Source organism: Hylobates moloch, unplaced genomic scaffold, assembly GCF_009828535.3.
Source record: "Hylobates moloch isolate HMO894 unplaced genomic scaffold, HMol_V3 SCAFFOLD_12, whole genome shotgun sequence".
NCBI lineage: Eukaryota > Metazoa > Chordata > Mammalia > Primates > Hylobatidae > Hylobates > Hylobates moloch.
The window spans coordinates 9,608,680-9,623,129 of NW_026652287.1; the positions used below are offsets into that span (position 1 = coordinate 9,608,680).

Below are 14,450 nucleotides of genomic sequence, written 5' to 3' on the forward strand. Positions count from 1 at the left end.
AGCGCGTGTCACGTTCCTCTGGGCTGCCCGGCCTGGGTGTTCTAGGAGGCCTCTGTCCAGTGGGACAGACCTTCCCTGATGCCCACACCAACATGAATGCCTGCCACGAGGCCCTGAGGGTGCTGATGACAGCAGCTGCGACAGCGGTGCCATTGCCCACACGGTCCTGGGGCCCTTGGATATGGTCCAGCTCAAACCCCTTCACTACAGCTGGGATACTAAGGCCCACACAGGCCAGGGACCTGCTCCAGCTCCCAGGCCCTTGTTACCACCACTTGATGTGATCTGTTTGCAGTCTGATAGCTTTCAGGGCCCAGTCCTGCTCCCCACAGTGGACATGGGCTTAGGGCATGATTTAAGCCCCAAGAGTAGTGAACAGAGCTGGGCTAGGGGCCAGGGCATGGTGACCTCTTGCCCTAGGCTCAAGGCTCGTAGAACCTCTGGACTCGTCTGTCCCTGGGCTGTATCTACCAGCAGACTCTCCTGGCTGAGTCTTGCCACCCTGGGGACTCTTAGCTCCTTGCCAGTCACTCAGTGAGCCCCTGCTTGTCATGTGAGCCCCGGGTGCAGAGCCCCACTGCTGGGCAGCTTCCTGAGTGCATTGCATCTGGCTTTTCACTGTCACCTTGGGAAACAGTCAGGGCAGATGGACGAGAATCTGTTCCAGGAAGGGGCCTGGAAGTTGGGTCACCTGCTCAAGGTCAGACAACTGTTCTGGGACAGAGTTTGGAATTAAAATCTTTTATCTAACAAATATTTGCTGGGTACCTACTTTTATTAAGCAACTGCTGTGGCCGAGCCCTGGGGACACAACTTTGAACAAGGCTCGGGCCCTGAGCTCCAAAGCAAACATGCGGCTACAGTACAGTCTGATAAATGCCGAAAGGAAAGTGGGCGCAAGGTGCCCGGGGGGCTGACTCAGCCCACGGGGCTTGGGAAGGCTTCCAGGGGGCCTGGAAGGCGAGGAAGCTTCACCTGGGGGAAGGGCTCTTTGAGCACAGAGGACTCTGGCCATCTGATTCCAGGCCTATAGGGACCCCAGCAAGCCCAGGAGAGGTGTGGACTCTGGCCTTGGCTTTGCTACGTGGCCTGCAGCAATCCCTGTCCTGTCTCCAGTCTCTCCATCTGTCTGCAGGGGAGATTGTACCAGGCCCCGTGTTTCATTCTCTGGAGCGCTTCCTGATAACCTCAGGAGATGTGTTTAAAACGCAGGTTTTGGGGCCTCTCACACAGAGGTTCTGATTTAGCAGGTCTGGGAATCTGCATTTTTTTCCTTTTTTTTTTTTTTTTTTTTTTTTTTTTTTAGAGAGTGGGTCTTACTCTGTTGTCCAGGCTGGAGTGCAGTGGTGCAATCATAGCTCACTGCAGCCTCCTGGGCTCAAGCCATCCTCCTGCCTCAATCCCCTGAGTAGCTGGTTCTACAGGCACAATCCACCACTTCTGGCTGATTTTTAATTTTTTTGTATAGATGGGGTCTCACCATGTTGCCCAGGCTAGTCTCAAACTCCTGGTCTCAAGCAATCCTCCCACCTCAGCTTTCCAAAGTGCTGGGATTATAGGTGTGAGCCACTGTACCTGGCCCTGGAATCTGCATTTTAAACAAGCTCACTGGGTGTTTCTAAAGCAGCTCATCCCTGTACTTCAGTTTGAGAAAAGCTGGACTTAACCATCTTGGCTCTGACATTATCAGTCCTACAATGGTCCTGACCATGTCCCTTGAAGTGGGCAGAGCCTATGGTGTTGGGATGGTGGAGGTGCCTGGGGTTCGCAAGTGCTGGAGCTCTCTGAGATTCCAAACTCTGCAGAATCTCAGAGAAACCCTTGTTCTTAGTCCTAAAGCTTCCAAAAGTCTTGGCCAACTCCCTCAGCTCCCCATTATGGGAGTGTCTCCAAAAGTGGAGACAGGTAGGGGATGCTGAGCCCCTTGGGGATAGGGGGCTGTTAAGTATTTCTCAGATCTCGCTTCAAGCATTTCTGATTAGAAAGACCTGCAGTCCCTGCGTTAGTTCGTAAGGCTGTCTGCTTAGGGCTGGTGTGCCCAAGGATTATTTTTACTTATTTATTTATTATTATTATTTTTTGGAGATGGAGTCTTGCTCTGTCGCCTATGCTGGAGTGCAGTGATGCAATCTTGGCTCACTGCAAGCTCCGCCTCCCAGGTTCACGCCATTCTCCTGCCTCAGCCTCCCAAGTAGCCACCGCGCCCGGCTAATTTTTTATATTTCTAGTAGAGACGGGGTTTCACTGTGTTAGCCAGGATGGTCTCGATCTCCTGACCTCATGATCCGCCTGCCTTGGCTTCCCAAAGTGCTGGGATTACAGGCATGAGCCACCGCGCCCGGCTGTGCCCGTGGATTTTTAGCAAAGCTGAGCTGGCCTGACCTGACGTGGGGGCCTAGAAAAAGCTGTTCAGGTACCATGTGGGGAGGTGGAGAAAGTGGAGAGGCTGGGCAGGGGGAGGCCAGTGCACTTTGAGCCACATGACTACTTCCCCTCAAGTGTCTTAAGAGCCTGGATGCAGACAGGCTTCTCACCATTGGCTCCTCGCATGCCCTGAGCTAGTTGGGCTGCAGCCCTGCTAACAGCCTGGTGACAGGATGGCTCAGTCCTGCCCAGATGCTAGTGTCACCCTCCTGTGTCCGGAATTGGTGGGTTCTTGGTCTCACTGACTTCAAGAATGAAGCCGCAGACCCTCACGGTGAGTGTTAACAGTTCTTAAAGGCGGCGTGTCCGGAGTTTGTTCCTTCTGATGTTCAGATGTGTTCAGAGTTTCTTCCTTCTGGTGGGTTCGTGGTCTCGCTGGCTCAGGAGTGAAGCTGCAGACCTTCATGGTGAGTGTTACAGCTCTTAAGGCGGCGCATCTGGAGTTGTTCGTTCCTCCCGGTGGGCTTGTGGTCTCGCTGGCTTCAGGAGTGAAGCTGCAGACCTTCGCGGTGAGTGTTACAGCTCATAAATGCAGTCTGGACCCAAAGAGTGAGCAGTAGCAAGATTTACTGCAAAGAGCGAAAGAACAAAGCTTCCACAGTGTGGAAGGGGACCCGAGCGGGTTGCCACTGCTGGCTCAGGCAGCCTGCTTTTATTCTATCTGGCCCCACCCACATCCTGCTGATTGGTAGAGCCGAGTGGTCTGTTTTGACAGGGCGCGGATTGGTGCATTTACAATCCCTGAGCTAGACATAAAGGTTCTCCATGTCCCCGTCAGATCAGTTAGATACAGAGTATGGACACAAAGGTTCTCCAAGGCCCCACCAGAGCAGCTAGATACAGAGTGTTGATTGGTGCACTCACAAACCCTGAGCTAGATACAGGGTGCTGATTGGTGTGTTTGTAAACCTTGAGCTAGATACAGAGTGCCGATTGGTGTATTTACAATCCTTGAGCTAGACATAAAGGTTCTCCAAGGCCCCACCAGAGCAGCTAGATACAGAGTGTCAATTGGTGCATTCACAGACCCTCAGCTAGACACAGGGTGCTGATTGGTGTGTTTACAAACCTTGAGCTAGATACGGAGTGCTGATTGGTGTATTTACAATCCCTGAGCTAGACATAAAAGTTTTCCGAGGTCCCACCAGAGCAGCTAGATACAGAGTGTTGATTGGTGCACTCACAAACCCTGAGCTAGACACAGGGTGCTGATTGGTGTGTTTGCAAACCTTGAGCTAGATACAGAGTGCTGATTGGTGTATTTACAATCCTTGAGCTAGACATAAAGGTTCTCCAAGGCCCCACCAGAGTAGCTAGATGCAGAGTGTCAATTCGTGCATTCACAGACCCTGAGCTAGACACCGGGTGCTGATTGGTGTATTTACAATCCCTGAGCTAGACATAAAGGTTCTCCACATCTCCACCAGACTCAGGAGCCCAGCTGGCTTCACCCAGTGGATCCCGCACTGAGGCTGCAGGTGGAGCTGCCTGCCAGTCCCGCGCTGTGCGCTTGCACTCCTCAGCCCTTGGGTGGTCGATGGGACTGGGCGCCGTGGAGCAGGGGGTGGCGCTTGTTGGGGAGGCTCAGGCCGCACAGGAGCACATGGAGGGGGTGGGAGGCTCAGGCATGGCGGGCTGCAGGTCCCGAGCCCTGCCTCATGGGAAGGCAGCTAAGGCCCGGTGAGAAATCGAGTGCAGTGCCGGTGGGCTGGCACTGCTGGGGGACCCAGTACACCCTCCACAGCCGCTGGCCCGGGTGCCAAGCCCCTCATTGCCCGGGGCCGGCAGGGCCTGCCGGCTGCTCTGAGTGCAGGGCCCGCCAAGGCCACGCCCACCCGGAACTCCAGCTGGCCCTCAAGTGCCTCGCGCAGCCCCGGTTCCCACTCGTGCCTCTCCCTCCACACCTCCCCGCAAGCCGAGGGAGCTGGCTCCCACCTTGGCCAGCCCAGAAAGGGGCTCCCACAGTGCAGCGGTGGGCTGAAGGGCTCCTCAAGTGCCGCCAAAGTGGGAGCCCAGGCAGAGGAGGCGCTGAGAGCAAGCGAGGGCTGTGAGGACTGCCAGCATGCTGTCACCTCTCACTCCCAGCCAGGAGACCCATTGGCTGTTCTCCTGCAGGGTGCCCGGAGCAGGGGACACTAGCTGACCTATATGTGGTCAGCTCAGAGTATGTCCTGTTTCCCAATGCCACAAACCCAATATACTAGTTTCCTGGAGCTGCCGTCACAAATGACCACAAACTGCATGGCCTAAACAGCAGAAATTTATTCTCTCACAGTTCTGGAGGCCAGAAGTCTCAGATCAAGGTGTCAGCAGGGCCACACTCCCTCTGAAAGCTCCAAGGAGAATCCTTCCTTGCCTCTTGCAGCTTCTGGTGGCCCCAAGTGTTCCCTGGCTTGTGGCTGCATCACTGCAGTCTCTGCCTCTGCCTTCACATGGCCTTCTCCTCTGTGTCTCCTGTGTCCTCTCCTTTTCTTCTTTTCTTTTTTACTTTTGTGTGTGTGTGTGTGTGTGTATGAGATGGAGTTTCGCTCTTGTCTCCCAGGCTGGAGTGCAGTGGCACTATCTCGGCTCACTGCAACCTCTGCCTCCTGGGTTCAAGCAATTCTCCTGCCTCAGCCTCCCGAGTAGCTGGGATTACAGGCATGTGCCACCATGTCCAGCTAACTTTTGTATTTTTGGTAGAGACGGGGTTTCACCATGTTGCCCATGCTGGTCTCGAACTCCTGACCTCAGGTGTTCCACCCACCTTGGTTCCCAAAGTGCTGGGATTACAGGCGTGAGCCACCATGCATGGCCATGGCTATAGACTCTCTCCTTATAAGAACACCAGTCATTGGGTTTTGAGCCCATCCTCAATCCAGTATGATTTCATCTAGAAATCCTTCACTAATCGTATCCACAAATACCCTATTTCCAAATAAGGTCACATTCTGAGGCTCTAGTTAGATGTAAATTTGGGGAGAGGGCTGCACTATTCAACCCCTTGCACCCAGCAGGCAGAATGTCACCAGATAAAGGGCAAACCTACTGCACTGGCCAAGGAGTGTGGCCTGGCAGCGGGTTCCAGGAAACACACCCAGGGCTTTTAGCAGCCTCAGGCCCTGTCATCGGCAAGGGCGACTTTGCCTCCATGAGTAGAATCAGAGAGCCCAGAGCAGTGGAGGGGGCCCAGTGGGCAGCCACTGTGGAGAGGGTGTACTAGTCAGACACGTATTTTAAGGTGTCCTGGAGGAGAAAGGCTGCATGTGGCTCCAAAAAGTCAATCAAGACCCCAGGTTGAGTCCCAGGGGGGCAAACTCAGTTCAGTATAGGAACTTTCTATAATAGCAATACCTTGTAGCCCATCCCAGGGGGTGGTTAAGCCCCTCTCACAGGGTGGGCATTGCAGAGAGGAGTCTGTCTGTCTCCCAGCTCTCAGTCTGTGCTTGTCTCAGAGGTTCATGCCCCCACCCCCAACAGCTGTGGAGTGAGGTCAGGGACTCACTCCACAAAGGCAGTGGAGATGATGGTGGCATACATAGCCAGACCCCTGTTTTTGTTCCTGGCTGGCTCATGAGTTTGCGGGTTGTGGGGAGTACCCACAATGCTTAGGGCATCTACAGTGACGGCCCCTCACCCTCTGCCCCTGTCTGCACCAGCCCACTCCATGTGTTTCCCAGCTGGGTCTTCTCTACCCCTCGTCAGGCCCTCCCCTCGCTCGATCTTGACACTTGGCCTCCTTCCTGACCAGGCTGTCTGCCTGCGTCCAGCCCTGGCTCCCTGAGCTCCTCTCGGATACATCACTGGGCACATGGTGGAGTGGCCATCTCAACACTTGGCACCTGCAAGAGCTTTCATCTCCTTTCCCTGGCCCATGGCAGATGAGACGCACTGACACCTCAGCTGTGAAGGTGACACTGGTCTACACACACACACACACACACACACACACACACACAGGGCTGGATACAACAAGGGACAAGGCTTAGGCCTGCTGCAGACCTTGGGCAAGTCTCTGCCCCATGTCTCCAGCGGCTAATGAAAGACAATCTTGCTCTGGGAAGCACTTCCTGCATCTGACTTCTAGAAGTCTCTGCTGTCCAGGATGACAGAGGGTGCCTCTGAATGCAGGAAGTGCTGAGTGTCGCCAGTACCAGTGCCCCTGTGGCTGCCTGACCACCATCCATTCCTTCCCATCCTCCTGCTCTGAGAGAACCAACAGACCACCTTGGGGATGATGTCCCCTAAGGCTCCCAGGCCAGCCCAAGGTGCCTGTTGGGGAGCTGCCTCCTCATCCTCACACCCACAGGCTTTACATACAATTAATCATTTAAAATGAACAGCCCTTCTGAGCCTGCTGGCCTCCTGCAAGTCTCACACCAACTTGCCAAAATCCTTTCCCTTTTCTGGGCCCCTTGCTTTTACCCGTCAAAAAGACATAATCTGCTGGTACAAGGTGTGTCAGCTGCTCCCACAGAGCCTGGTGCCTTGGAAATGCCCCATAAATGGTTGTTCCTGTCCTGCATCCTCCTGCCTCTCCTGCCAGCCCCGTTGGTTCCCCATTGACTCCGTCTCCAGTGTCTGCTGTGCACCTGCTCTGGGCAGAGCCCTGTGCGCTGTCCCTGGCACCAGGTGGCTCTCACGCTGCCCCTGCAAAGCAGCAGCTAGGGATGAGCTGAGTCCTGCTGCCTGCCCCATGACAGTGACTGGAGGGCTATGGGGAACCCTGGATGCCATCAGGGACCTCTTCACCCTTTCCTCTGGTTTTGTGGATGCTCTCGGAAAGCCTTCTGGGTGGCCCCTTGAGCTTGACCTCACAGACCGATGAGGCAGCTGCTCCAGGCTCAGCACTGCAGTTACACAAGGATGGACAGGGCCTTGTGCAGCCGTCCAGGGGCCTCCAGCTGCTGTGGCAAGTGCCTGCAGAATGGGGGCTGTAGCTCAGCTGTCCCACTGGGAGACTCTGAGCAAGGCTCTGAAGGGTGAGCAGGGCATGGCAGGCCCAGGAGGACATCTCAGGTGCCCAGTGCCTCACTGTCACCTCATTTAATCCCACTCAATCCTCCAAGGTGGGTGGTGGTCCACAAATGGGTACACTGAGGCCTGGAGCAGGTAAAGGACTTGCTCAAAGACAAGGCTTGAATGTGAACGTGGTCTGGCCCCAGAGCTAGTCACTCCCTGTGTCCTGCTGCTTCTGATTCATTGTGTTGTTTGTTTCCCACTAGCTTTTTTTTGCAGGGTGAGGGTGTTGTGCTTACCCCCACAACCTTCCCTGTTGGATTTGGGGCTGTTCAGTGCCTCCTCACTTCCCACCCTGTTGACACAGGGATGTTGCTGGGCTTGTTTTGTTTTTGACCCAGTCAGCCTGGCAGGGAAGTGGCGGGCTGTGTGCAGAGCTTCCCGAAATAGCCCCAGGCTCCCCGCCAAAGATAGAGGAGCCAGACTGTGCGCGATGGGCTTGGGCCAGTTGAAAGATGACTCGGTTCCCTACTCCCCTCAGCTCCCCTGCACTGTGCCACCCCCCAGCCCAGGTCTTGACGCTCCTGCACATACCTGTGCCCCGTGGTGGCTGAGAGGCTCCTGTGGGCTGCAGGCCTTGGGGTGCTGGTTGGGATTGGTTTGGTGTCACCCTGGGCCCAGAATGAGGAGTTCTCATCCCTTCCCTGCTACTGACTTGCCCGACGACCTTGACCAAGTCCCTGTCGCTCTCTTGGCTTCCATTTTCCAATTTGGAATGGGGAAAGTGCGCCTGTCTGCCTGCTGGCAGCGTTGCTGGGAGGGTCAAAACAGTGAGCAACGGTCCCAACCCTGGGAAGGCTGGCAATAATGCATAGTGACAAAATGATATCAATGAGTTGTTTCTCCTAGTCCTGACTATTTTGAGTGTGGGGATACAGTTCTTTAGCAGGGCTGATCCCCAGCATCACCATCACCATCATCATTATAGTAATAATAGCAGCTGCTGCTGTTGCTTGGGTGTTGTGTGCTGGGTGCTTTACATTCATTGTCTGTAATTATTCCCCTTACTACCCTATGAGGTGTGTGTGGTATTGGACCTAGTCTTATAAAATGAAGAACTAAGGCTCAGAGAGTTTAAGTAACTTCCTTAAGACCAAGTGAGGGATGGAGCTGTGATCAGAGCACCGTTCTGACGTCAAAGCCTGAGTTCTGCCTGCAATGCTGTGACCCCTCCTCCAGGGGTCCCTGCTCTAGGCTTTTCCCTCCAGACCTGGAGCCTGGTCTCTTGGGGGCTGCTCTTGGCAGCCAGAGCATCCAGTAGGTCTCATGTGCATTCTGACGAGAGAGCCCTGGTATGGGACAGAGACCCACAAGGGGCTCTGCCTCAAAAGAGAGCCCTAGGGGAGAGGGAGACGTTTCTGGGACTGAAGGGGCCACTTATTTTAGCCTCCTCTTTTTTTTTTTTTTTTTTTTGAGAAGGAGTCTCACTCTTTCACCCAGGCTGGAGTGCAGTGGCGCGATCTCGGCTCACTGCAGGCTCCGCCCCCCGGGGTTCACGCCATTCTCCTGCCTCAGCCTCCCACGTAGCTGGGACTACAGGCGCCCGCCACCTCGCCCAGCTAATTTTTTGTGTTTTTAGTAGAGACGGGGTTTCACCGTGTTAGCCAGGATGGTCTCGATCTCCTGACCTCGTGATCTGCCCGCCTCGGCCTCCCAAAGTGCTGGGATTACAGGCGTGAGCCACCGCGCCCGGCCTAGCCCCCTCTTTTAAATATTATGCATTTAAGCAATGTCACAGAACAGAGTCAGCAAGCACTTCCTAAGCACCAGCTGTGTGCCAAGCCCTGGGGGCTCCTGTGTGCCCCTCACCAAGCCCAAGAGGCCTGTATCACTCAGACTTTGCAGGTGAAGAAATGCAGCCCAGCCAGGGGCGCAGGCCACCTGCGCAAGGCCACCTATCTAAGGCCACTGGCTGGGCAGTGGCAGTGCTGGTACCAGAGCCAGGTCTGCCTGGCATACCTGCCCCTCCTCCACACTGCAGAGATGAGGAAGCTCTCAACCACCAAGCCCTGCCATGTTCCTCACTCCTGCCTACCCTTGCTTGCCCAGGCACAGGCCTGGAATCACAGGCCTTGCCCTGAGCAGGGGTCAGTGGGCCCTGGGGCAACACAGGTTCCATCAGCAGAGCTGGGCTCTGCGTCCTTGTGGATCTATGTGCCCGCAGGCCTGTGTTATAAATATATTTATAGGCATTGCTGTTTGTGTGTGTGTGCACATTTGCTTTCGTATGTGACTCATCTCTTTGGACTATGTTCCCCAAGGTCACAGGGCCTGGTGAGTTTTAGAGGCAGAGCACATGTAACCCCTCATCTGTCCTGCATTGGTAGTGGGATGAAGCAGGGGTGATGTGCAGTTGGTTCACACCGATATGTGGTGAAAACATTGATGTGCAGATCCACAATTCCTTATCCTCAATTCCAAAATCCAGCACACTGAAAACCAGACACTTTTTTGTAACTCATTTGGCAGCAAAATTTTGCCTGAACTGAGGTGAGGCTATTTATAGTCCAAGTGAGGCTATTTATAGCCTTTATGTATTCTATATTCACATCTTTCACTGCAGAGAGTTCAGCGTATTTGTTTATTGGATGCTGCTGAGATATGCAGCTTTACCTGTCTAAAGTTCAGGATATTCTGGAGTCCTAGATACATCTAGCCCCAAGAGCAAGAGTGCTGTACCTTTTTTTTGCTGGTTGTAAACAGCCTCTGCCCCTGCCCCGTCCCCCTTAGTGTCCCTTCCCTGGGATTCCTGGAGCTAAGTGGGCAATGCTGTCCACAGGTGCCTCCAGGATTCCCCCAGCCCCACAGCCAGCAGCAGTGCCCAGCGGCTAGATATTTTTAGTATTCCTGTGGGTGATAGAACACATCTTGGTTGCCAGGCATAGTGTTCTCCATACTGCCTAACCCTCTCACTGGATGTATTACCACCTCCCTTTACAGATGAGTAAACCAAGGCTCAGTTGCAAGTATCAGATCTAAGGATGGAGAGATGAGAAGTGCAGGCGCTGGACCCCAAACTTTCCCTTCCACCTGGCTGCCTGTCTGGGAGGGAGTCTGGGGACTCAGGAACCTGTCTCCCTGGATTTGTTGAAATGGGAGGCAGCAAGCATCAGGGTCCCAGGTGCACCGGAGGGGAGCAGACAGATGCAAGCCAGGCTGCTGTACTTGGCAGGGAGGAGGAGGAGGAGGAGGAGCAGGGGCACCTCCGTTGCTGCAGGGCCTCCCTAGGAACCTACCGCCTACCTCTACACCGTAGTTCCTGCTTCTCAGAGAGTCCCTTTGTTAGAACACCTGTGCCTTCCTCCACACCCAACTCCATCTCTTCCCAGCAGCCAGCACTCATAGCTGCTCCAGCTCTTGGGTCTTTCCTCCAGAACTCTCTGAAGCCACTGGCACACAGGGAGATGGCATAACTTTGTCCAAACTCTGTCGGCAGCTGTTCTTAGAGACCCTGCTAGCAGCCACCTTCCCCCCACAACCTTCAGAAGCTCCCTTGGATGCAGGAGCTTTGTCAGGGCCTGAAAGCCCCAGGCTTCCTCCTTTTTCTGACTCCCCAGTGTACAAGTTCTTTCCCATTTCGTGTGAGACGCATCATCTTGTGATGACCAGTGACTCCCACCATCCACCACATTGACCCTGGCTCAGAAGCCTTTGGTCTGAGAAGCTTCTTGCCCACTGGGACGCCTCCTATCCACCCTGCCCAAGCCCTGCCTGACGTGCTGTAGTGCAGTGAGAGGGCCTGCTCTTGGACAGTGGAGAGATCTGGGACAGGGTTATGGCTGTAGTGGTTAACCATCCTTGGATGGTAGGCACGTCAGCAGACCTCTCCAGAGCTTGTTTCCTGTTTCCTCATCTGCAGAGTGGGCTTAGGGTTGGCTGCCCTCACAGAGCTGTTGATGAGGATTGGCCTTAGGGCAGGCACCCTGCATAGACCATGCCTTGTCATGAGCCCTGATATCCTTCCCCCATTCCACTAGCAGGGCCTTTCTTCCTGTATACCCCTTAAGGGGTCAGAAAGTTTCTCAGAGCTGCCATGAGTGTAAAGAAGTCAACTGTGACCTGTTGTGAAGAACTTTGGTTTAGAGGCAGAGGCTCTGGGCTCCAGTCCCAGCCCTGCCCTATGTAGATGATGGATGGATGTATGGGTGGATGGATGCATGGGTGGATGAATGCATGGGTGGATGGATCAGTGGATGCATGCATGAGTGAATGGCTCGGTAGCTACATGGGTAGATGGATAGGTGGATGCATGGGTGAAGGGATGCATGGGGAGATGCGAGTAGGGATGCATAGGTGGAAGGATGAGTAGATCAACTCTCTGCCCTTTTCTGGGCCTTAATTTTTCCATCTACCCAATGATAGGGTTGGATTGCAAGTTCTTCAGTTTCTGAGGTTTGTGACCCCACCTGTGTCAACCTGGCACCCTTAAGGACTGCTGCCCCCTTAGGTGGTGACCTATAAGGAGGACCATGCCTATACCCAGGGACCCTGGAACCCTCTCTGAGCTCCACCTTCCACCCTGCCTTGGGCCTTCCCAGCTCTGACCTGGTACCCTCCTTGCAGCCTCTGTGCTCCTCGTCCCTTTCCAATAGGGATGCAGTTTTCTTCTGGCTCTTTTGTTGACAGAATTGCTTGTTTGTTTGTGGTGGTGGGGTCTATATATCCTGTGTGCAGTCACTTCCCTCCAGGCCACTCTGCATTCATGCAGGATGAGCTGCTGAGTGAGCCTTGGGTGGAAGTGTCAGACGCTAGGGGCTTGGCAGAGGGACTGTCACAGGGTCAGGGTGGCTTTACTGCCAAGGTGGCTCTTGAGTTAGGTCAGGAGCTAGGTCAACTCAGTAGGTCAGGATTTCCCGGTGGAGGTGGAGACCCAGGTGATGGCACCCAGACGGGCTGGGTCCCCATGGGTGAGGGTGTCAGTTCACCAGCCTGTGCAAAGACTTCCAGTGCCAAGGCAAGGAGCTCGGGGTGCTTTGGTGAACGAAGGTGAATTCTTGAAGGGTTTTAACCAGGAGGTGACACAGTCAAGTTCCTTCTCCTGCAGTATGCTGGAGCATCTTTGGTTAAAAATAAAAAAATAAAGGTCAACACGGAAAACTCACCCTTGATTTGTGCTCTGAGCCCTTGGGGCCTGGGGGTTGATAAAAAGAGCCAGGATGCTAGCTTGCAGAAAAGGGAGCACTACCAGGACTTGGAGAAAAAAAAGGAACCTGATACTTGGAGTTCTGCCTGACCTTTCTTTCCTCGTCTCTTTTTAGGTGAAATTCAGTAAGCTTAAACATGTTAAAAGTGCACAATTTAGTGGCATATAGTATGCTTACAAGATTGTGCAGAGCCACCACCTTTATCTAGTTCTAACACATTTCCATCACCCTGAAAGGAACCCCTGTCCCTGTTAAGCAGTCACTTCCCATTCCTCCCTCCCCACAGCTCCTGGCTACCATCTGTCTGCATCCTAGCTCTATGGATTTGTCTATTCTGGATGTTTCATAGCCACAGAATCAGGCATACATCAGACTCTGGGCCGTTTCTTAGGCTCTGCCTTGTCCCTGCTGTGTTACAAGCTCACCATTTATTTCCTGCTCTATGGCCCTCAAGCCAGTCCTGTGTGCAGCCTGAGTGGAGCTCCCAGCCCCCCACTGTCCAAGAGAGAAGCTCAGATGGTATGAAAACAAATCAGTCAAGCTTGTTCTGGGGGAGAAGTGGGCCTCCACCCTTCTGGGGGCATTAGTGGGTGTGTGTGGCCAGGTGCTAAAGGGCCAGAAGGTGGTAAAGCTGGGACAGTACTCATGACTGCAGAGAGTACAGACCCAGCCCTGGAAGTGAAGTCACAGAGCCTTGTGGGCATCTGGCTTCCCAGGCAGGTTCCTCCCTGACCTTCTCTGGGCCCTCTGCCCTGCATCCGAGACCTTTTACCAAATTCAGGCTAAGTGGCTCAGTGCTGCTACGGAAAGGGGCAGGGGCTGAGCTGCACAGGAGGTGGCTGGTTGACTCACTGCTCTCCATATGGCCCTTGGAAGAGCCCCCAGAAAAGGTCCCATGCTTGTGAGCTCCTCCTCTCTGACTGTTTGGAAACACATGGGCTCTTCAGCCTGTGATGTCCTTGGTTGGCCTTCTCCCTGCCTGGTTCTCTCCCTGCCCAGATGCTGACCTCTGCCCCCACAGCTGTGCCTCCCCTAAGTACTTATGGAGAGCTGTAGAGCACCTCGCTGTGGGCTTGGCCCCGAAGATGCAGAAATGAAGCAGATGCGGGCACTGTCCTGAGCTTCTTGGTTTGGGGACAGACAGTGGGAATGGGGTGTGGTGGGAGCTGGGGCTGAGATGCTCTCAGTGCACCTGGGCACTCAGCTTTGCCCAGAGTAGTCTCGGAGGGTTTCTCAGAGTGAGTGCTATGTAAGCTGATTCTTAATAGACACTTCGGGAATTTTCCAGGTGGACCCCATGGGAAAGGGCTTTTTCCACAAAAGAACCAGCAGGTGTGAGCTTGAGCACTTGAGCAAATGCCTCAGGCAACAGTTACCAGCGTCTGCAGCGCTTGGGGCCGAGGTGTAAGAGGCAGGTGCTGCTCTTGAGGGCTTTGGAGCTGAGGACCGCAAACAAGGAACAGCAAGAATGACAGCAGGGAACAGCAGGTAGTTGGGAACAGCAAGAATGGTGGAGTGAGAGAGGCCCTGGAGAGGTTGTGGGTGGAGCACAATGGCTTCCAGTGACATTCTGGAGAGCTGGCAAACATGGTTGCATCTGCATTGGGAAGATGTCCTCCAATGGTTTCTAGAAGGAGGATTTCAGAGGAACCAAACTGGAAACATAGAGACCAATTAGAAGGCTGTCTCTGACACCCAGGGAGTGCTGGTGAGGGCCAGAATCAAAAGGGATGGAGGCAGAAGGCAAATTAGAAAGAGACATAGCAGGTGTTCTTCCCATGGCTCAGCCATGGGTGACTTGGAATTCTCGGGGAGGGGACCCCGTGGTGGCATTGGAGACAGAGACCTAGTATACACCCTGACCTCCTCCCTGGCACCCTACAA

At 54.2% G+C, this 14,450-nt stretch overlaps 1 protein-coding gene across 17 annotated transcripts in view; it reads left to right on the top strand.

The window, feature by feature from the left end:
* The window catches only part of PITPNM2 (phosphatidylinositol transfer protein membrane associated 2), a 226,990-nt gene that overhangs the window by 136,006 nt on the left and 76,534 nt on the right, over window positions 1-14,450 (top strand). The gene's annotated exons all lie outside the window — the stretch shown is intronic.